We start from the raw sequence: 23,139 nt of genomic DNA on the forward strand, positions 1-23,139 counted from the left end.
TTTTTTATAGTTAGAACACACGAGCGCCAGTCGCCATTGTGTATTTGATCTGCAATATTCCCTCTTTCAACTCGTCAATAGTTTGAGAGTTTCGTTGGTAAAGTTTTATGCGATTGGTGGGCATGTGCTCTTGTGTAGTTTGCTCCTTCTTTCCTATCAACCATCTATCGTCTTTATCTCCCCTCCTTCTTTCCTGTCAAACATCTATCATCTTTATGTTCCCTCCTTCTTTGCTATCAAACATCTATCGTCCTTATTTCCACTCCTTCTTTCCAACCAAACATCTATGATATCGTCCTTATCTCCACACCTTCTCTTTGTGTTTGCTACTTTCTGGTACCATCCTCTATTCTTTGACATTTATAGAACCTGAATGTGTTATTTGTGCTTTAAAACTCTTTATAAAGCTAAACTAAAATACTAACATTTTAAGGAACGGAACCCCCCAAAAAAGAAACCTGCTGGGATCAAGTCCGGATTGTGAGAAGAACATTCACGTAGATTCGAACTGGGTTTTTTTTCCAGCTCGTGACGAACTGCAGACAGCAATAACTTGCAAACACACATGTTTCCATACATCTCCATGTATTTTCCTGATAAACGCAATCGAACTGACCGTGAAGATTATGACAAAAGTTACTTGCCACATTCTTCTCACCGTTTTGAATTTCCAATAGCATATTATCAGTAGAAAGTTAACAAACGCTAACAATGCCATCCCGCAGAATCAACCCCCCCATGTGATATTTCGGCATAGCTTTATTACAATAAGGTGAGACGTGTTGACAAAACGAGTTACGTCTCGCAATCCATAAATGGATATATTGGCCAAAATATCGACACTATGGTCAAATTTGTAGATTTTCTATTGATGTCATATTCTTTAAGTGTAATATGCCTTATATTATTTCATACTTATAACTAGAGCGTGATGTAGCGATTTCCATAGGGCTCGAATCTGAGAAGTAACTCATTTTGTCCGCACCCTTCACAGTCTAAGGCTCTGATGACGACCTCTTTCTAAATCTTTGGCTTCGCTACGCAAAATAAGACTTTTGTCCTGCTCATCATGTCAGGACAGCCTGGGGGGTCTAGTGTAGGCGCCAATAAATAAAGAAATAAACATATACCAAGATAAATGGGTGTGGGTTGTGGGGGGAGGGTGGGGTTAAACATTTGCTCTCATGTCAATCGATAATAATTTTTCTAATAGGCCTCAAGAGCCAGGAATTAAGAACAGGGGAAATTCTTAAAAGAGACTTTCCTACTGATGAAAGTGTTACATACAGATAACGAGTGGGTAATAGGGAGTAGTTGACAAAATAATGATTATGGGTGTCTTTGAGCACGGTCTCAAAATGAAACGTCATCTCAGAGATGAACGCGAAAAATAGTTATATAATTATATTCAAACACGTAATATCAATCTACACATCCATTTTAGTGTTTTGAAAATATGATATAATTACACCATAGTACCTCAGGTCAAATAAGAAATAAAATGCAATTACTTTAGTTACACAATCGATAGTTAATAAGTTAGCCGCTGTTATAACATAGAACAGGACTGTCAATTTGCTTTGAGTGATCCGTTTCCAAAGTACATGTCTATTACAGTGTACTTTTCTTTGTGTAGCTATTATGTTGCTTTTTTAAAAAGAAGAATTTAGCACATTACGCTCTGAAGTCTTCGTTGACAATTATTTTTATAATAAGGCCCGGGTAGTTTTCTTGATACATTTAAGCAATTTAAAACACCGCTAAACTACCAAATGAATGTGTAATTATTCTCTCCCCCCTCCCCCCCCTCTCTGTCTCACTCTGCATGTTTCTCTCTGTCTGTCTGCCTCTCTCATCCCCTCTCTCCTTCACGTCTTGCAATTCAAAACAAAAAACACATGAAAAAAAAACTCACTTCCAAAATCTATTTTGCGTGTGAGTACAAAGGACTATGTCAACAGTTAAAGAGGACAGTGTGTCCTCGCTTTTAGCAGGAGTCATCCAGGTGATACAGAGAGAGATAGAGAGAGAGAGAGAGAGAGAGAGAGAGAGAGAGAGAGAGAAAGAGAGAGAAAGGGGGAGAGAGGGAGAGAGGGAGAGAGAGAGAGGGAGAGAGAGAGAGGGAGAGAGAGAGAGGGAGAGAGAGAGGGAGAGAGGGAGAGAGAGAGAGAGAGAGAGAGAGAGAGAGAGAGAGAGAGAGAGAGAGAGCCAGCTCAGGATAACTGAAAACAGTAAAGTACAACATAGAGCAAACAGGAATTTCTATTTCTATAAGCGTACAGAACGAGGCCTCCCTTCCTATACTGTCTAGCTTACCTTGAGTAAAAAAAAGAGAAGCGCATTCATCGACTCCGTAGAAACCGGCTTGTTCTGGGAGAGGGAGCATCACTCGTGTAGAAAAACAACCGAGGGGGAAGCGTAAAGACTTTAGAACTGCTGTAGATCTAGATCTACATAACCACTAAGGAGTCCACGGAAGAACGGGAACAGTCAAAAACTGAAAATCGCGAGAGTAGATCTAATCTTGATCTATCAATTTTGAATTCTTGTTGTATAAGCGTGATGTAGCGATTTCCATAGGGCTCGAATCTGAGAAGTAACTCATTTTGTCAGCACACTTCATATATTTATTTTCTTAATACGGCACTTTAACGCTCGCAGAAGAAACACGGTCCAAGAGACGGGGTGAGTTTATTTTCGAGGCTCACGTGGAGCACGTGGAGACATCAAGACAGCCGTGAGATGAAATCTACAAGCTTACACTGAAATTTGGGACCAGGGTGGTGTCGCTGTCTCAAAATGAGCAGTTTGTTGGCAAGGTTACCGTAAGTAATTTATTTTTGTGTAGGCCTAAGCATCCAAAGAGTGGTTTTTAATATAGGGCCCAAAGAGAAAAAAACACATTTTGATTACTGGATCAGTGTTAAAAAAAGAGGATATTTATGTTTGGTCGCTGGCCTGCAGAGGTGCCATGCAAAATAAATAAATGAATAGATAAATAGATTAATCAATCTATTTTTTCTTTTTTTGAAAATCTCTTTTTCCAAAAGAAGCACAGCCCCGATCATGTTCAACACGACGGTGAACTGGCAACTGGTAAATCTGACCTCTGACCACACGCCAACTGAGGAGCTTCAGGGTCAAGGTCAAATCCTGACAGCATACCAGTACTTCGTCATCAAGTGGTTCCTCGTAGCCTTACAGGCGGTGATCTGTCTGTTCGGCCTCGTCACCAACATCATCAACGTCATCGTCTTCGTCAAAATGGGCGTGGCTGAGAGCGCCACGTCACTGTCCTTTTTCTCCCTGGCCGTCTCCGATTTGGGTTATATAGCGACGTACTCTGTGTTTATCGTCCTGACCGTGTATCGAGTCTTTGGCTATGACGTGGGCTACAATCTCTTCGCCATATTCTCCTGGATGTTCTTTTACAGCGTTTCCACGGCAATAACAGTCTATGTATCTCTACAAAAAATGTTCTGCGTGGCGATACCGTTCAGGTTTAAGAACGTGTTTACTTTGAGGAGAACTGCGGTGGTTTTGCTGGTGGCTACTGTTGTTATAGCCAGCTTCTACGTGCCTGTGTTTGCTACGCTGTATATCGGAGAGTTTAGAGATTCTCTGAACAACACGACAAGACTGGCCGTGGCATACAGACCTGGTCATCGGGGTTACAGAAGAGACTACGAGGTCTCCATGCAGTACGTCCTGCCCTTTTCAGCTCAGGTCATCGTGATCATTTGTCTGGTCGTCCTCGTCGCCAAACTCTCTAGGGCGTCCAACTTTCGGAGACGGAATCTCATGACAAAAACCACCAAAGACGACTCGGCAAACTCCGGAGCTTTTCAGCTGTCCGGGAAAGAATTACAGGTTAGGATGAAAAGAAAAAAAATGCAGGGGAAAGCGTGGAAGGAGAGAAAGAGATAGAGAGAGAAAGAGAGAGAGAGAGGGAGAGAGAAAAAGAGAGAGACAGAGACAGAGAGAGAGAGAGAGAGAGAGAGAGAGAGAGAGAGAGAGAGAGAGAGAGAGAGAGAGAGAGAGAGAGAGAGAGTTGTTTTTGAGGCGATCGAGTTGGGCGATCGGCCCGATCGGCCGATCCCATCCGTAGTGGGCACCCCGTATAAGACTGAGCTGTGGAACAGGTGATGGTCTACACTCATGTGTGTATTCAAACAAATGACACATCGCGAGAAGTAACTGCTTTTGTTCTGTTTAAGTGAAAGTTGAGTTGTATATCATGTTCCGTTTACAGACTGAAGTTCGTGATCAGCGTGGGGCTGACAGGTGCTCTGTTGTGGTTTGCTCCTTCTTTCCAATCAAATATACATCGTTTTTATCTCTCCTTCCACTTTTGTGCTGTTTTTTTTTTTTTGCTCTGTTGTAAAACCTCTGGTCTTCGGCACTTATGTGACCTTATTGTGTTGCAAGTGCCGTTTAACTCTTATTAAAACTAAACGAAATTCGTGGTCTGATCTTTTCTCTGAAAGTGGTTGATATTGCCATTTTGTTTTTATATAACATAGTGACATGTTTGAAAACTACTCTGCTTGCGGGTGGTTGCAGGGCGCAGCTCGGTGGTCCTACTTATTTTCTTTCCCTCTGTTTTTTCTTTTTGTCTGTCTTACTTTCCCCTACGCTAGTCGTCCATTATTGAATTATATTATCAATGTGCTTCTCTTTACTTCACTTTACTCAAAGAGACAACCCAAGATTATTTTTTTCTTTCTCTTATCCGTCTGTTGTGACGCTGACAGGCAGTGAAGGCGGTGGTGGTGGTGGCGGCCATGTTTGTGACGTGCAACCTGCCGCCCGTGTGTGTCACCATGGCAACCCTGTTGGAGCCAAAATATCATGAGTTTGGGCAATATTTTAGGTAACTATACAAGCTGTTTGTGTGAGAGTCTGTGTTAGCTTCAGTATTCATGTGTGTGTGTGTGTGTGTGTGTGTGTGTGTGTGTGTGTGTGTGTGTGTGTGTGTGTGTGTGTGTGTGTGTGTGTATCTCTTGGTTTATTTGCTTGTTTGTTGTTGTTAATATGGATGTTGTTGATTGCTGTTGTTATTGTTATTGTTCTTTTTGGTGTGTGTATGTCAGTGTATATATATTTTTTTTTTTTAAATATCATATATTATAAATATGCAATTCACTAGGGCTCATATTATTATGTAGAAAAAGGCCCATAAAGGTACCCAACCCCTTACCCAAAAAGGATGATGATGATGATGATGATGATGATGATGATGATAATACTTTTTTAAAACGTTCCTGACGAAACCCTAAGATGGCGAAACGTTGAACGCCTAAATGTTTTGAAAATCTTACAAATCTCCAACGGGTTTTTTGATATATCTCCTCAGACTCTATTTCGCCATCAGTTACGCCCGTTTCACGCTGATGACGATCTGCTCGTCCTTGAACATCGTTGTCTACGTTACGTTCAACAGCAACTTCCGGCATACTCTCAAAGCGATGTCTCCCAGTTGTTGGAGGGAAGAGAATGGCGTCGACACAAAGATAGTCTCTTGAGTCTTAGAGAGGTGGGGTGTGGTCGTTGGTTGGTGGGTGCTCTGGTGTGGTTCGCTCCTTCTTTCCTATCAAACATCTATCATCCCGATCTCTCCCCAGCGGGTGGTTGGCGGGTGATCTTGTGTGGTTTGTTCCTTCTTTCTATCAACCGTCTGTCATCCCGATCTCTCCTCTTTCTTATTTGGTGTTTGTCTCTCTCTTGTAACACCTCTAATCTTTGGTACTTAGGCACTTATTTGGGCTTATTGTGTTGCAAGTGACATACTAAAACTAAAGTAGAGATAGGACTTTGTTTAAGTTGTAAAACGCTTGTTAGATGAAAAGAAGAATTAACAAAAATTACTCACTGTAGAATCCAGCGATATAGTCACATGGTACAGGCTGATAGGTGAAATTGTGTGTGTGTGTGTGTGTGTGTGTGTGTGTGTGTGTGTGTGTGTGTGTGTGTGTGTTTGTGTATGTGTGTGTGTGTGTGTGCGCTATTTTGCAGAATTCAAGAACATCATGTTTGGGAATCGAACCAGAGCCGCCCGCTCAATAGAAAAGTGTGTTACCAACAGCGTCTGATACTGGCACAGGCAGAGATGGATGCTAAAACATTACAGCTCACAGCAGTCAAAAGACTTTGCACAAGAATGTTTATATCCCCCTCTCCCATAGCACCCTATTTCAAAACAAGTAAAAAATAGCTGTCATGAATTTTTGTACTTCCTCCGATGAAGAAATAAAGATTTTTTGTAAGTTTTTGATTACTGCAGCACCTGATTGTTTTGTTGGTTGTTCTTTTTTGTCTTTTTTTTTATAAGCATATCTGCCAGATTTATTACTTTGTGTCTCTTTTACACCCGTTCAACATACTGTGGATCGTTTATGACGTTGGATGCTTCGACTCAGTGGGTAGTTAGCGGTTGCTCTGGTTGTGGTTTACACCTCCTTTTCTGCTAGCCATCTATCGTCATTATCTCTCCTCTTTCTTTACTGTTTATGTTTCTCTCGAGTAACATCTCTAATCTTCGTACTTATGTCACTTGTTTGAGCTGCAAGTGTCGAAAAACTCTTTTTGTGAGATATTGGAGGGAGCTACTAGTAGGTCCTATTTCTTTTATTTCCCTCTGTCTATCTGTCTTGCATGTTCCCTTCACTCTTTGGCAGTTATCGTGTCGAGGTGCTTCTCGTTACTACTGAAACTCAAACTAAAACTCAACATTCTTACTGTCAGGGCAACTATGGGACATGTGGTATACAATCTAGCAAAAAACAAAAATACAAAGAACAATGACATAAACAACAAGCATCTACAACAAAAACGTCTCTAAAATCCCCCAAAACACCCCTCCTCCACCGCCCCTAAAAGCGCACAAAAAAAACTTTTTAAAAAACCCCAAAAACGAAACCAAGCCCCACGGAGTAGTAGTGGTTAACCATCTTGCTGTTCATGCCAACCACTTAGTGCCTTTCACATAAAAGCCTCAGGACCCTGCTTCTTGTCAAGTGACGAGCCAAAAGCCCTAGACACTGAGGTGCTCCAGCGACCTGAGATGGAGAGTATTCACAACGTCTTACAGCGTTCCCAGCTCCGATGAGCCGGCCAAATTCACGCGTGAAAGACTTCTGTCTCCCAAAGAGATTATTCTATGGAAAGCTGATGAAAGGATATCGATAAAGCTGAAAAGCGTTTTATTTTCATATACGGCTTTGGAAAAGCTCTAAAAAGTATAGCAAAATCAAACATTTAAAAGGAAACAATAAAAAAATAAAAAAATAAAAAGAGCATCTATGAACCTTTTATGCAAGCATGACTGAAAGTTTCATGTAAGAGAATAACATGTTCTTGCGGCATGCCAAGCAAAAATCTCCCACAAGACAACCGAACACAATGTGAAAAGCTCAAGAACTTTATCCGTAAAATTCTTTTCACTCCAACAAATCTCTACCAAGCATGTACTGGAACCCTTCTCTCCGTCCCGGCATTCACAGCAGTACCAGGCGGGCTGGTCAGTTCAGGCGTGGATACAGTTTGAATTTTGCCATTTGACCCGGGTTCGGATATTTGCCGCTGTCCTTTTGAACTTCTGTCGTTTTGGTACTTCCGATTTGAACAGAATCGTGCGGACAACTTCTGAAGTACGGGTTTACGCATGACAAAGCATGCGATGACGTAGAGGCCCTGTGAGCCAGTGAGCAGGATGTGCGGTGTCCACAAGAAGGTGGTGTTGACGAGAACGGCGGGGACGTAGAGCAGCCAGCTCACCCCCAGCAGGAGGCTTAAACTCAGACATAGCCACATCCGGGAGCGGTTCCTCCTACATGTGCTTCTGCTAGCTCGCTGAAACTGGGCACTTATCCTGATGGCTTTCGCAGTGACCAGCGCGCACGAAAAGGAGGCGGAGAGAAGGAGGAGGGCGGGGAGACAGAAGGTCACCAGTAGCGAGGTCAGGTTGCCGAGCCAGCAGCGGTCGTGGGCGCCATAACCCAGAGACACGAGTCCCGAGCTGTCTAAGGACACACATAGGCCAGTGAAAATGGCAGGCCCGCCCCAGCACACGACGCTGTACCTAGTGAAAGCCTTGACACCACGACACACCCCCATGTGGCCCCGACTCTGGGCGGTCAGAACATAGGCCAGGTCTCCGGACATGGCGGTCAGCCAGCAGAAGGCGGAGAGCCAGCTGGCGTGGAGTAGGGAAGCGTGTAGGACACAGGCCAGACCTTGGGGGTACCCCGCCAGAAGATACATCAGCTGACCCGTCATCAGACTAGCACAGAAGGACATGAGAATCTTCCCGGGAGTGTTGCGTAACTCTGGTAGGACGCCGTAGACTACCAGGACAAATGCCAGACAGACCAGGGACAGAGTGAGGGAGATCTGGGTGGCCAAGAGTTCTGACTGAGACTCTGGGAGCCACACAATCGTCATAAAACGGGACTTGACCGTTACGTCAAATGTGCCGTTGTAGTGAGAGCACACCACGGCGCCGTCGTCCGTTAGATCGTATGAATGTCTGTCGTAGACGAGAAAGTCCCCAGCCTCCATGTCGCTGTCCAGCAAAATCCGAACTTGTTCAAATGACGCATTGTGAGTCAGTTCGAGAGACGTGGAGGCCTGGTCTAGAATGTTCTGAACCTCCTCTTGGTTTCTGGTTACTATCAGCATGCCGTTGAATAGAAGTAGATCAGTTTGGTTGTAAAGTAAATACTTCTCACAAGAAAAGTCATCGCGAATAGGCTTTCTCAAGCAGAGTCCGACTTTGATTGTAACTTGGTTGCGAGAGAGAAGACTGAGAATTTGGCTTTGGTTTACAGACAAACGAAAAGCCACAGTGTTCAGAGACACACTAAGCTTGTCAGTGACTTGGACAATGTACGTTCCGTTTCTTATAGACAAAACTTTTTCTATAAATTCCACTTTGGTACCGATAGGACACTTGACTTTATCTAAGGACCCAGGACTAAACACATCGAAACTCTTTAAGACAAAATTGTTGTCAGTAGCATACGCTTTGAAAGTTTTCAACAAGTCCGATAATGAGCTCAGAAAGGAACGTTCAAATGCTTCATTTATGTCCAGTTTCACCTCTAATCGTAGGCATGCTCCACTTGTACAGGGAAGAGTGCGCGATGTTTTATTCCCTTCACAACCTGGCTTACGGTTAATCATATTCGACCGTAACCTTTTTATAGTGCCTGGAGTTGAAGTAGTGCTACCCGTTGAGGCCCCAGTGGAGTCAAGGTATTTCGGTTGGTAGCTGTTCTTCATTAAGGTCGAAAGTGATACGATCACATTTGACTCTCTTGTGCTGTTCACAACAGTTTCCTGGGCGTCAGCGGATGAAGTGAATAAGCTTGTGGAATTTGCCAGCTCGTTTATCTGTTTGTCTTCTTTCCCCATATAGTCTGAAATGTTGTGTACATCCAAGTCCATTCCCTCTAAATTCAGTGGCAACAACTCTCTCTTCCAACAGTTCTGCTCTTTACATGAGAACAGCTCAGCTGCTGTAACCGATATGTTCCACCTCTCAGCAAAAAGGAAGTCAATACTTGTGGCAAGCTTATCTCCCAGTTTGACCGTATCGCCCTCCAGGTCCTCAGTGCCGGACCTCAGACTGACCCAGGTGTAGGTGAGGAAGGCACGGTGAAGCAGGCAGGTCAGACTGCAGTGGGATGTCCCGGACAGACGGGGAAGGAGGGTGTACTTATTGCCTCGGATCTCATTTGCTGACCGGTTCAGCGATGCTGATTCAGACACACAATTAGACACACAATTAGACACACACTGTCGTTGTTCAGTTTGGTCTTCGTCCACAAAAGCACAACTAGATGTGTTATCATCCAGACAGTTCTTGATCTCGTCTACGATATGAGAAAAAGAGATATGTAAGACTAAAGATGAGTTGGAGTCGATGTCTGGCAGTACATGTTCCTCGCCGTCGTAGGTCCCGTTCTGTACGGGACATGGCGTCACAGAGTGGTCACTAAAAGGATCTGTTTCGTGACATTCTCTGTGTTGTAAATTATGTTCTTTTGGCCGCAATGTGGCCACACAGCTACTGTACAACGGGACAAACGCTTGACCCTCTGGACAAGTTCGCATCTCCGGGTTCAGAAGTGTGTCGTTGATTGTCAGCATGTGAGAGGGAGATCGGAAGTCCATCAGAACTGGGAAGCTGACCATACTGGGCGGCTGACTGTTTGGATGGTCTCCTGGCTTTATCTGAAATCCGATTCCTAACTCGCCGTGCTCGTTTGGGACATGATTTTGGCGTGAGGGCGGAAGACAGCCACAGGTCGATTTGTTACATTTCACAAGATCGCCATTAAACAAACTGAACATTGTTGGTGGTTCGCTTGGCAGAACCGGGAATATGGGTACAGTTTGTAAATACAAAGAAGAGTTCAGCACTGAACCAGTTAAGCAGTGTGGGTTCTTATGCCTGAAAATTTTACCATTGGCATATGTGGTAAAAGCATAGATGTACCGCTCACACAAAATGGCGTCTATGGTTGTGTTTCTGAATGGTGTCTCAATGTTCCCCAGGCTTGATTTATTAGAAATATTTCTCACGTCAGAACGTCCAGTCCGGGTTGGCGAGTTCTGTTTGGCTGATTTCTTCTGATTTTCACTTACACCATTTAAAACCATTCTGTGCCTGTGCAGTCCAATAGTTGTTAACCTTTTTTGATGACTCTGCTGATAACCACAAGCGTAACCATTCTTCGTTGATCTCTTGGCAGCTCCCCCGTCTTTTTTCTTCATTGATCTCTTTGCAGCTCCTCTGTCTTTAAAAGAGTGGTCATTTTTTTCCTCACCTCCTCCTACTCCGTCGTCTTCTGCTAATGATACCTTTATGTTTGTCTCATTATCGCAGTCCGTGGGGACACAGGTTCTGACGAACTGATCAGAACTTGGCCTGCTCGTTATGACACAGTTTAAGTTTTTGATTGTGTCTAGGAGACCTCTAAGCGTCCACTTTATGTGTTCCACTTCTGGGCAAGAAAGTGTAGCGTTCCACTGTTCAACGTGTTCAGGACTAACTCCGTTGCAAATGGCGCAGAAGACGTTGTAAAAGTGGACTGTCCGCAGGTCTTTGTGAGAGACGTGAATCACGTTCACGGGATGTTTGTTCCGAGATCTGTCCGGGCTCTCACAACGACCCACAATGTCTGATCTTGACAGTCCTTGGAACATGTTGACAGCCTGACCGTCACTTTTACGGGCACTGATGTCCTCCCGAATCTCCAAAAAGCTGGTCACCAGAATGTTCCTATGACTACATTTGGTCACCATCTGGTAAAACAACGGCGTTGTGTACCCCAGCGAGGGGACACATGAGGTCACTTCCTTCCACATGTACAACAGCTCAAAGTCCAGAGCCTGGGAATAGGCAGAGACAGGCTCCAGAGAAGCTTCCAGAAGTCTGACAGGGGAGGTGAAGATGCTGAGACGTAAGCACCAGAAGTAAAAGTCGAAGCAGCAGTCGCCGTAGAGCCAACACAAGCGGTCACAGGAGCAGGGAAATTCTCCCTGGTTCTTCATGTCACGGCGGTCAGTGACCCTGAGCTCACCACAATGTCCATGACAACTTTCATAAGACGGACAGTCAGGAGCGAGGAGACGGGGCGGACACGTCGTCGGTTTTACGCCATGTCCATGCCCAAACAGGATCTGTCCAAGCACAGACATGGGTATAAAAGGACATGCTGATGCGTCATTCATAGCAGGAAAAAGCTGATCTTGCATCGCAAACCTTTTACGTTGACGACTTTTTGAAGTAGGACGTTGAGAGAGTGGGTATAACTCTGGACTTTGTTCAGAAACTCTTGCCTGAGTGTTGATGCTAGATCTGAAACCAAACTCTTCAGTAGGAGCCGCGTGTAAGGGTACCATGTTTACCGCCCTGTCATCTTTGTCACCAGAATAGTTGGGCATTAGATGAGGAGTGGTAACTTGCCTCGGGTTCGGTCTAGCAGACTGGTACGTCACATCCGGTCTTCTCAAGAGGGTGAAACTCTCCTCGTTGAATGTACTGAGTTTGTCATTTCTCCAAGAAGATGGTGTTGGTATGTGTGTCTGTGGTAAACCTTGCACTGTAGCGACTGCCATCAAAGCAATACCTACGTTTGTTAGAAGAAAGGTAGAAGAGTCAAAGGTGAATGAAGGTGTAAGATGCTTATATTTCTGTCTCATTACTTTTAGACGTACATGTGTTTGTGGTATAGCGGTTAGGCACTTTCCAAATGCAGATATTTTTTTTTATCAAGCATCTCGTTCTTTCTGCAGGGAGGTTAGAGTAATAGAAGAGAAGTAGTAGTAGTTATTGTTGAAGCTGTTGTATTTTTTGTCGCTTCTTGATGTTGCTATTGTTTATTTGCATCAGTAATAGTTGCTATTGTTTTTGCTGCTGCTGTTGCTGTTGCTGCTACTGTTGTTGTTGTTGCTGTTATTGTTGCTGAGTCCGTTTTATAGGTCCAGGGGTAGAAAGAGAAGAAGGGGGGGGGGGGGGGGTTTAACAGAAAAGTCGCTTTTATCATTTTTAGAAGTTTATTATGTTTGATGACAGACACGTGGTAGACCGTTTAAAAAATCAGCTGCAACTTTTCTAGCGCTTCTTACTTTACTTTTACTTTTTTTCTACCTCTGATATCCTTAGGATGTCGAGGGGAGGTGCAGGTTTCGGTCCTGTGCTTGGTTTGTAGCGTCTCTGATTGATATAGCATATAATTGCTATAGGACCTTTTTAACCTCATCCAGCCAAGTCTTTCTTGTGCTCCTACTATCTCTAAAATCATTGTCTCGGAAGCACCAACTGTTCAGATGTTCTGTTTTGAATGAGTGAAATAAAGGGGGGAAAAGGAGGGAGGGGAAGAATAAAAAGAGAGGGGGGGGGGGTGTACTTTGTTGTTTTTCCAAAACTACTCTCATGTAATGTGGAAAAACTAACCCCCCAAAGCTGGTGGCTGGAAGGTGCCACTGGTAGGTCTTACTTCTTTACTTTCCCTCTGTTGTTCCTGTCTGCCTATCTTTCTTTTCTAACAGCACAAAATGGCCATTATTGTTTTGATGTTCTTCTCTTTACTCAAACAAACAAACAAACAAACAAACAAGCAAACAAACAATACTCACTCGCCAATACAAGTACCATGCTTATATGCCTCTGCCGTCGCCTGACACCCTCCCGCCGCCCCATTGCACAAACAGAGACGAGCATCCAGGGAGTCACACGTAGTTACTGTGCCAGTGAGTTACATACGGCACCGGAGCCCCTTGAAAATAATGATAATAACAAAAATAATTATATTAATCATCATACTAAAAATTAATATAACAATAATGACAACAATAATTATTATTATCATTCTAATAATAATAATAATATAGAGAATAACAATAATATTAAAACTAATAACAATAATAATAGTAATAATAATAATGATAATAATAACAATATAATAATAATAATAATAATAATAATAATAATAATAATAATAATAATAATAACAATAACAATAATAACAATATAGCAGTTTAAATAGCACCCAATCCAGGAAAGGCTCTAAACGTTGTACAATGTGGAATTATCACTAAGATAACGAATCAAAAGACAGAAAACGCTCTCTGCGAGACCATTTAACAACACACATATACATATACCACTCCACCCCCTCCCAACCCCCCCCCCCCCCCCAAACAAAACAACAACCCCAACCCAACAACAACAACAACAACAGCAACAAACAACCCCCCCCCCCAAAAGAAGAAAAAAACCAACAACAAAAAAAACACAAAAAAACCAACAAAAACAACAACAAAAATGACCCAAAAAACCCAAACAAAATAGTAAACACATACAAAAACGTAGAACTGCTAGACACACCCAAATTCTATTTTGATTATATAACTTTCTGGCAGAGGCTAGTGCTCAACAGATGTGTCTTTAGAATATACATTAAACTCTTTGGTTAAAGAAACTCAGCACATCGGAATGACATTGACAACAGAAACACGGCACCACAAACAACAAAATACTATATATTATATACGAGGAGTTACTGAGAGAAAACGGTAGTGCTCTTTTCGAAAATACAGCTAGAAAATAAATGATAAACAAAACCCAGCAACACTGTCTTTCATATCATAAAGAAATTGAAAGGTAAAATTAAAAGCAAAAAGAAAAAATAATAATAAAAACAACCTCAACACCATTCAACTCTTCCAGTCGTTAAATCGAATTACAACGTTCTATCTAATCTGTACTTGGATTTGAGAACTTTGAAGTATTAAAAAAAAAGAAAGAATTTCACAACATATTATCAAGCCTTTTCGAAACCAATTCTTTGAATATCTTGATAACGACACCGAGTAATTTTACAATTTTGATAGAGCAGATAGAGTATCATTTGGTTTCTGACCTCAGGATCTTAGTGACTCAAAACGACCATAACTATAAATCTCAGATTGAAACTTGTAATTCTGTGGTAGCGAAATGGCAACACTTCAGAAACACCAATAGACACTGCAAACACCATAGCTTTATCTCTTTTGCAAAATTCATCTAAAGCCAACTTCAATAACGACTTTCCAAACACCAACACCAACAGGGAACAAGAATGTGAGGTGTGCTGGCAAAATGAGTTACTTCTTGGATTTCAGCCTTATGGATTTTGGTACATCAGCTTTATAGGTGGAGTTTGTACAATTTGCTAGTATGGAATAATAGCAGATACGGTAGACTTGAACAAAATGGCATCAATTAAAAATTTATCAATCTGACCCCAGTGTCGATTTTCGGCCAATATTTCCATTCTTGGCTTGCAAGAAGTAACTCATTTTGTCAGCACGCTTCACAAATACATATTTTCGATATCCTAAACAACTCGCTACCTCAGAATTGCAAAAGCTCTTTCTGACATTTGTGGCCGTTTTGAGTTACTAAGACCATGGGGTAGGAAACCAATTAATGTTCTGTCTGCTCAGTCTAAAACGTACGATTATTCTGAGTCGTTTTCAAGATATACCTATTGTTCAACTCAAAACGTTTGACATCAAATTTCTCAAAACTTGGTACTGAGGAAATAGAACTTTGTAATTTTAGGGTAGCTAACTGTCAGCTTTAACTCTCTCAAATTCTTTTCAAGACAAGCGGAGTTTTTTAAACGAAAACAAGACAAGCGAACAAGTTTTTCGTTTATGATTGTACCAATAACTCCACATGCCCAAAAATTGACGAGCACCTAATTCCACCACGCTTCCACATATTTTATCATTGTACGACAGCTTCTATAGCAGCAAAAGCGTTGAGTTATACATCCCACACCTTTCTGCAGTAAGGCTGAGGTCTGTGACAGTACTACAGGTTTATTGATATCTCTTTTATTACCCAACCCCACTCAACCCCTGACCCTTCTCTTAATCTCAATCTATGTCTGTCCCTCTCTGCCTCTCTCTGTCTCTCTCTTCCCCCTCTCCCCCCCCTCTCTCTCTCTCTCTCTCTTTCTCTCTCTCTCTCTCTCTCACATATTTCTTATCCCACCCCACCATTCCTCTGCGCCCTCTCTCAATCTCAATCTCTGTTTCTGTCTCTGTCACTCTCTCTCTCTCTCTCTCTACCTGTCCATCTCTGGCTCCCTCTCTCTTTCTCTCTTTCTCTCTCTCTCTCTCTCTCTCGCTCTCTCTCTCTCTCTCTCTCTCTCTCACACACACACACACACACACACACACACACACACACACACACACACACACACACACACTCACTATCACACTCACCCGCTATCGGCCTTAGCAACCCAGATATTTAATCACACAATATCACTTTTTATGATAAACCTTATCAACACATGTATTAAAATCTCATTATCGTCCTCGTAGCACAATTTTCCCTCCCCCCCTCTTTTCGTTAGTACCCGCCAACTACCCCCTCCTTTTCCTTCCACATTTCATCCTATAGCTCCCCCCCCACCCCCACCCCCACACCCCGAAGTCCACAGTCTCAGAGAGGAACCTCATCCCTAACAAAAATAAAACAATGTACATGTATCAGTTATTCTGTCCCCAGTTTGTTAGCCTGGGATACTGGCAGGTCCCCGGATCTCCATTCAACCCGGTCTGTGTGAGAAACATAGATAGGAACCCAGGCCCTTTGTAGGTAAGACAGGCAGCATAATAATAATCACTGGCCAGCAAGCTTCTTCAGCGTATTTGCAGCGTATCACCAACAGGTCTAGACACTGAGACCCTCAGATATTTAGAAGATATGGCGGACACTTTACTTAATCACTAATAACACTACACATACTTTGATGACGTCAACACAAAGACCTATTTATAACCTCCTTGCGCCACTCGTGTGTCGATAATAATAATAATATGGTCGCTTTTAAGGACAAGCGGGCTAACACAGAAATTTTGACCTACACCAAAAGTGGGCATTGCCCTACTCATAAGAGAATTTTGGTTTCATTGGTGTGTTTATTTGTTTGGTTATAGAGAAAATTCTCTTTGTCTTTTACAGAAACTGAACAAGGGTTCAAAAACTTTACCTTCGATTTTCTCAAAACAGAGTTTCTCGGGATAGCCCCCTTGTGCATAAAAGCGACAATATAATCCCTACGCTTGATAGATCCAAGTGAGACAATCAAGGGGGATGATCCAGGGAGGCAAAATGACGGCACGCAAAGAGATGAGGCTTACTTTGTTTGTCTGTTTGTGTCTGGGGGTTTTTTTTGTGGGGTGGGTCTGATGGACTATTTGATAAGCGTTTGGTGATATTTCGCTACATCAGAATTACAAAGTTCTATCTGACATTTTTTGGTCGTTTTGAGTTAATAAGACCATGAGGACAGAAATCAATAATCTATCTGCTCTATCAAAATCGTAACATAATTCGGGGTCGTTATGAAGATATTCGAAGAACTGCATTCGAAAAAGCTTGACATTCAGTAAAACTCCGCTATTTTTTACGTCAAATTTCTCAAACCTAGGAACTGAGCAGATAGAACTTTTCTGTCGTCTGTTTTCGTCTCCAATTTGTGCCCCCCCCCCCCCTCACCTCCTTTGCCCCCTCCTCTGGGCTCCTGGCTCTTTCTGCAAAATTCTAAATTTCCTACTAACTGAAAATGTTTAATGTGTCGTAAAAGACTAACCAAAAAATAAAAATTAAATAAGTAAAAAAAAAAAGATAGAACTTAGTAGTTCTGAGGTAGCAATTGGTGTCACGTTAGAATCAGATGCTTGTCAACTTTTGGGCACAACGTGGAGTTATTGGTATCATCTTACCGTTTGTTTATTTGAGTTGCCTTTGATTGGAGAAATACTCATCTATCTTGATGAAAAGAAGTCGAGTTATCTGCTAGTGAAGAACGTGGGAATCGCCTGATGTCAGAGGAAAAACTAGCGAGAAAATGGCCGCCAAAGTTTGGTGACTTCCAAAAATTGAGTGTCCTTGATAACTGAATACTTGCATTTTTTGTGTTTTTCCTAAACGTTTTTCCATAAAATCCACACAAACGTGAGATTTTAAAAGGACAAAAAAGCCAAAAGAAAGAAAATGAAGAAAAAGAAGAAGAAAAAAAAGAAGAAAAATTCTCAAGGCGCAGAAAAATTTTGATCTCTTCGATTTCATTATTTTAAACAGCGCCTGATTTCACCACGATGCCTGCCTCCTTTGTCTGCTTTGTCATCTGCAGACTGGCCTATGTAAGCGTATATGGGCACGAGTTGGGAAGTGAGTTTCAGAGACTGAGTGAGCGAGTGAGTGTGTGTGTGTGTGTGTGTGTGTGTGTGTGTGTGTGTATGTGTGTGTGTGTGTGTGTGTGTGTGTGTATGTGTGTGTGTGTGTGCGTGTGTGTGTGTATGTGTGTGTGTGTGTGTGTGTGTGTGTGTGTGTGTGTGTGTGTGAAAGAGAGATAGAGAGAGAGACAGAGACAGAGACAGAGACAGAGAAAGAGAGAGAGAGAGAGAGAGAGAAAGAGAGAGAGATAGAGATAGAGAGAGAGAGAAAGAGAGAGTTAGACGAAGAAAGAAGAAATGCAATGGAGAAACAGATATTCTGTGATTGTACTCTTGTTCTACGAACTCCAACATAAACTTGCTTTAATTTTTGTTTGTCTGTTTGTTTTAGCAAAGAGCAGCAGATCGGCACAATAATGGCTATTTAGGGCCGGGGAAAAGTAAGACGGACAGACAGAAACAACAGAGGGGAGTAAAGAAATTGGACCTACCCGTGGCACCCTCCAACCGGCCCTGCTTTACTTTTTTCAAGAAATATTATTTCCCCACCTCAAAGAACCAAAGTTGCTCCAATGAATGCGCTCACCACAAGAATGCAGGGAAAGTCTTGCATAAAACGAACCACTCTATTCTTTCTATGTACTCTGAATCGATATGAGGATACTGGTTGGAGAATTTCGTCTCCAAAATGAATATTGTGCTGCAAATAAAAAAGTACAGAAATAATGAAATAAACAAATTTAAAACAAGAATTAATCAATCAATCAATCAATAAACAAATAAATAAATAACAAGTAAATAAATAAACAAATGAATAAATGAATAAATGAATAAATGAATAAATGAATAAATGACACAACGCAAACACAAAGATATCAGGCAGTAGATTTATTCAGAAGTCCACGACTTGTAACACACTCAGGAGACATGAAGCATGAAGACTTTAGCTGTAATAGCAAGCTACAGAGAAACCGCTCATGGTCAAGTCACATTTCTGTTGACCATAACGGCTCTTACAATCGCTGTACCAGTCGTTGAACTTGCTGTTACAGCTGGAGAATGACATAGCACTGGCAGCGGCGATCAGAGCCAGGACGACGAGAACGACAAAGACGGTGTTCATCTTGATTGGTTGGTGTTGAGTTGAACTCTGGAAAACAACGCAAAGCAAATAATACCGTCACAGTTTTGTTAAAAAATAAAATAATAACGGTTTCATCCCTATCTGTCTTCGGTTTAGTTTTGCGTGTCCACGTTTGCGATGTTACATCTCTATCATGATATTTTGACTAAATGCACTGGGTATTTGTACGTGGATTAGTTTGAAATTATTTTGACTTTTAGGAATTTTTTTTTTGTATGCGGAAACCGAAGTTGTATTATTTCGCTTACTTGTTCATTAAAAAAAAATAATAAAAAAGAAAGTAAAAAAAAGGGGGGGGGGCCCAATCAAGTAACAAACAAACACACACACACAAACACACACACACACACACACACACACACACACACACAAACACACGAATACCAAACAAACAAACAAACAAAAAACGACCTTGTTTGGACGTACACAATTTAGAATGGGTTAGAGCTCAAACACGCATGCTCCATAACAGACCATACTTTTTCTGCGCCAGAACAATTCTGTACAGAAAAGTGCGGTTATACCGTCCACACAGGGTCCATAAGGACCATACAGATTTTTCCGGTTTCAAGATGGCACTCTAGAGGAAGCGCAAAATATTTCGGCTTTAGTGCCCTAGTATCCAAACGGAGTCATTAGATTCACCCAATTTTTTAAAGACCGGGGAGCTTTGGGAGAATTCAAATTGTTGCTCCATATATTTGCTGATGTTGAAAATGTTTGGAATATTTTCGAATTTCGCCAACAACATTTTATGGACCAAATCTCTGTTGGTGTAACTTTTGTCTTTTTAAAAATCAATATTTTTTTAAAAAACGCTGTTCTTGCCAGCACAAGTTCGATAAGCTGTGCATCGGCATCGTCCATTTTGCACCACGTGCGAAGTGTGTAACGGAGTGTGTGTGTGTATGCCAGCGTGTTTAGTGACGTCAACTCCCCCCTTTCTGTCCGCACTGCACGCTCGTTTTTGTTATCCGTGTTCTGGCATCCCCCCTCCCCCTAAATGTTGACTTGTTCGTTAAACTCATAGATCTAAACGTATATCTATTTTACTTACTAAATACATGCTTACAATAGAAATTATACGATCAAGCCATGAAAAGACATATATTAGAAATAGAAACAAAATATATTCAATACAATTGGTCTCTTTTAAGGACAAAGTGGCTATCCCGAAAAATGCTGTTTTGAGAAAATTGAAGGTGAAGTTTCTTTAAAAGACAAGGAGAGTTTTCTTCTATAACCAAACAAATATACACACCAATGAACCCAAACGTCTCCTATAGGTAGAGCAATGCCCACTTTTGGTGTAGGTCTAGATTTCTTGAAACCCCAGAATCTGGGTTAGCCCGCTTGTCCTTATAAGCGATCGATTATGGATATGATAATATACATGTGCCGCTTTTCTTCTCAATGTTGTATGTTACTGCTGGGAATGTGGCAGTCTAACCACAAGACATGAGACGAAAATACCAGAGAGGAAGTAACAAGGTATCAAGATGGCAATAGTTCAGTGGCTTACGGGATTAAAAAAAATTCTAGACTCAAATAGATTATTCTGAAGTTGTGGACAAAAACTGGTGTACTCAGCAAAGGTGTTACTTCTTCTTTAATCAAACTTGTTCATAGTCATATTTTAGCTTCTTCTGTCTTCAAACCTATTTATAGCACATCGTGTAATCTATTCTTCAGATAACTTTTCAATAGTAGAGAGGGACATTTCTTCCTTCTCCAAACTTCCTTCCAACTTATCACAACTAGAAATATATTTTTTTTATATCAAGCGTAAAAAATATAGTGGAGGATTTTCAGTAGAAACTGCAAATTTCTCTTTTCCCAAAAATAAAGAAGAATCTTTAGTTCAACTACGTTTTGTGAAAATAAAAATGAGCTTCGAACCTAGGAACCTGCAATCAAACGATTATGAGGCCAGTAGCCTAACAACTAGATTGCAGACGCCATGTATTTTGTGATTTCTAAAGTAGACAAACAGATCTCACCTGAAAGGTTCCGACTTGATCAGCAAATATCTGGCGACTAGGAGCTGTGGTGTCGTCTGCAGAAATTGTCCTTCTTTTTATCTGACTGGAGCTCGGGAGTGGGCGTGGTCAAACTGTCTCAACATGTAAGTGATAGGAAGATTTTCATGAGTTGATCTGTCTTTGAACTAGGGGAAAATTGTGTTTGTAGGTCTCTGCCATAAGATAGAGCATATTTGATTCTGATAACAAGGAAGTGTGACTTATTCAGGGACTGTGTGAGAATTGTAGCAAAACATTTGTGACTTTCACAAGTGGTAATGTGAGGCATCGTGGTGAAATCAGGTTCTCGTCAAAATAATGAAATCAAAGAAGTTGGCGTTATTCTGGAAGTTGGGCAATTATTCTTTCTAATTTTCTGTTTTTGGCTTAACATTTTTTATATCTATATAAAACACATTTCTGGATGGATTTTTACTGAAAAACGTTGATTAAAGGCACAACATTTATTGTAAATTTTCAGTTTCCAAGGACTCTCAAGCTATAGAAATTACCAAACTTTGGCGGCCGTTTTCTCGCTAATTTTGCCTCTGAAACAAGGCGACCGTGGCCTCCTTCAATGGCAACTATTTCAACTCCTAATTCTACATTGATGGATATTTTTTCCACCAAAAGCAAGACAAATTATCAGTCTTTTAGATGATACCAACAACCTTACATGTCCAAAAATTGACGAGCGCCTGATTCCACAACGTCGTTATACAATTAATGTATTTGGTGCGATCCTCAACCTTCGCACGTTTGTGAGAGTCTGGAGCTTGAACAATGAAAGGAGGCGTATAACAACAGCATTCTGCAAACTGTTGTGAACTCATTAGCAATGCATAATACATAGACTGAGGCAGCAATTTTTTTTCTGCTGACCAACGCTTGAATGTTAAATGGTTCTTTGACCGAGACAAGCCAGGGGCATCCGATGTGGCTAGAACAGGCATCTAATTACTTTTTTTTTTTCATTCTTTCTGTCCAGTTGTTCTGAAATATTTTGAGATGCAAGTGTCAGACGTCGGCCAAGTTTTTTGCCTTTTAGGTCATCCTGCTGTTTTTGTGGGGTCTTTTTCTCTCAGCCGATCCATTTTTGGGGTCTTCTTTTTGCTTGAATCCATCGAATCTAATGCTGTATCCCTTTGAGACAGGCTGTAATGGGCCTATCCTCTAAATGTGTCGAGATCATTTCATTTGTTGTTTCTTGGTGTATTTCGTTCTCAATCCAACGCCCATCTGTTTTCTGATATCTTCTTTCTTTTGTCTGTCTTTATTCGTGATGTTTCTTATCTTTCTGAGACATTCTATTCCGTTTCCTGATACCTCATTTTGCTGTTCTTTCTTATGGGTCCAGGTTTGGCCCTAGTGGCAGACTGTTGGTATTTTGAAGAGATGGAGAGAGAGAGAGAGAGAGAGAGAGAGAGAGAGAGAGAGATAGATAGATAGATAGATAGATAGAGAGAGAGAGAGAGAGAGAGAGAGGGAGATAGATAGATAGATAGAGAGAGAGAGAGAGAGGGAGATAGATAGATAGAGAGAGAGAGAGAGAGAGAGAGAGAGAGAGAGAGAGAGAGAGAGAGAGATCGTTGGCTAGTTGGAAGGCGACCACACTTGTTTTTTGTACTCTCTATTCAAGTTCTCTGGCCATTTTACCATCATTCTGCTATGTACGTTTTAAGGAATTTGAGTCCTTATGCTTGCTTCCGTTGTGTGTTGTTGACTTGGATATTTCATTGGCTTTAGTTTATGGAGATCTTCACTACTTCTCTCTAAATAATGCTCATTTTCATTCCATATGTCTCAGATGTTTTGTTCAGTTCAGTGGCGTTATCTTGGAGGTTGTCATGGGTTTGGTATTTGAGCCTCTAGTTGTCACAGAAAAGCAATTTTTTTTTTACCTTGCCCATTTCTATGATATTGATGAGGTCTGATTAGTAGAAAAATGTGCGTATGAGAGTGCCCAATAATGTATAACGTACATAATTGTTATAGCATATAACTGTTACATATACATGTTTAGATAATTATAGATGTTTGTGAAGGATCTGAGAGCAATGATGATTTTAGAAATGACGACGGTGGTGGTGATAAGTGATGATGTGGGATGGTGCTTAATTTTATAATTTTTAATTAGACATACTTCTGTTATATGGTTGTTGTTGTGGTTTTTTTCTTTAAATAATGTTAGCGTTAGTCCTATCTTCCTCTGCTCTGGTGAGT

The 23,139-nt window shown here is 41.4% G+C and overlaps 1 long non-coding RNA gene across 1 annotated transcript; it reads right to left on the reverse strand.

Annotated features, from left to right (window-relative positions):
* Positions 1 to 18,622: 18,622 nt before the first annotated feature.
* On the reverse strand, positions 18,623 to 21,056 carry LOC106012558. The gene is made up of 2 exons (XR_001185085.2): positions 20,896 to 21,056; positions 18,623 to 18,901 (listed from the first exon to the last, which is right to left on the reverse strand). It is a non-coding gene; the product is annotated as an uncharacterized LOC106012558 (long non-coding RNA).
* Positions 21,057 to 23,139: the final 2,083 nt, after the last annotated feature.

This window comes from Aplysia californica, unplaced genomic scaffold (assembly GCF_000002075.1).
Source record: "Aplysia californica isolate F4 #8 unplaced genomic scaffold, AplCal3.0 scaffold00414, whole genome shotgun sequence".
Classification (NCBI taxonomy): domain Eukaryota; kingdom Metazoa; phylum Mollusca; class Gastropoda; order Aplysiida; family Aplysiidae; genus Aplysia; species Aplysia californica.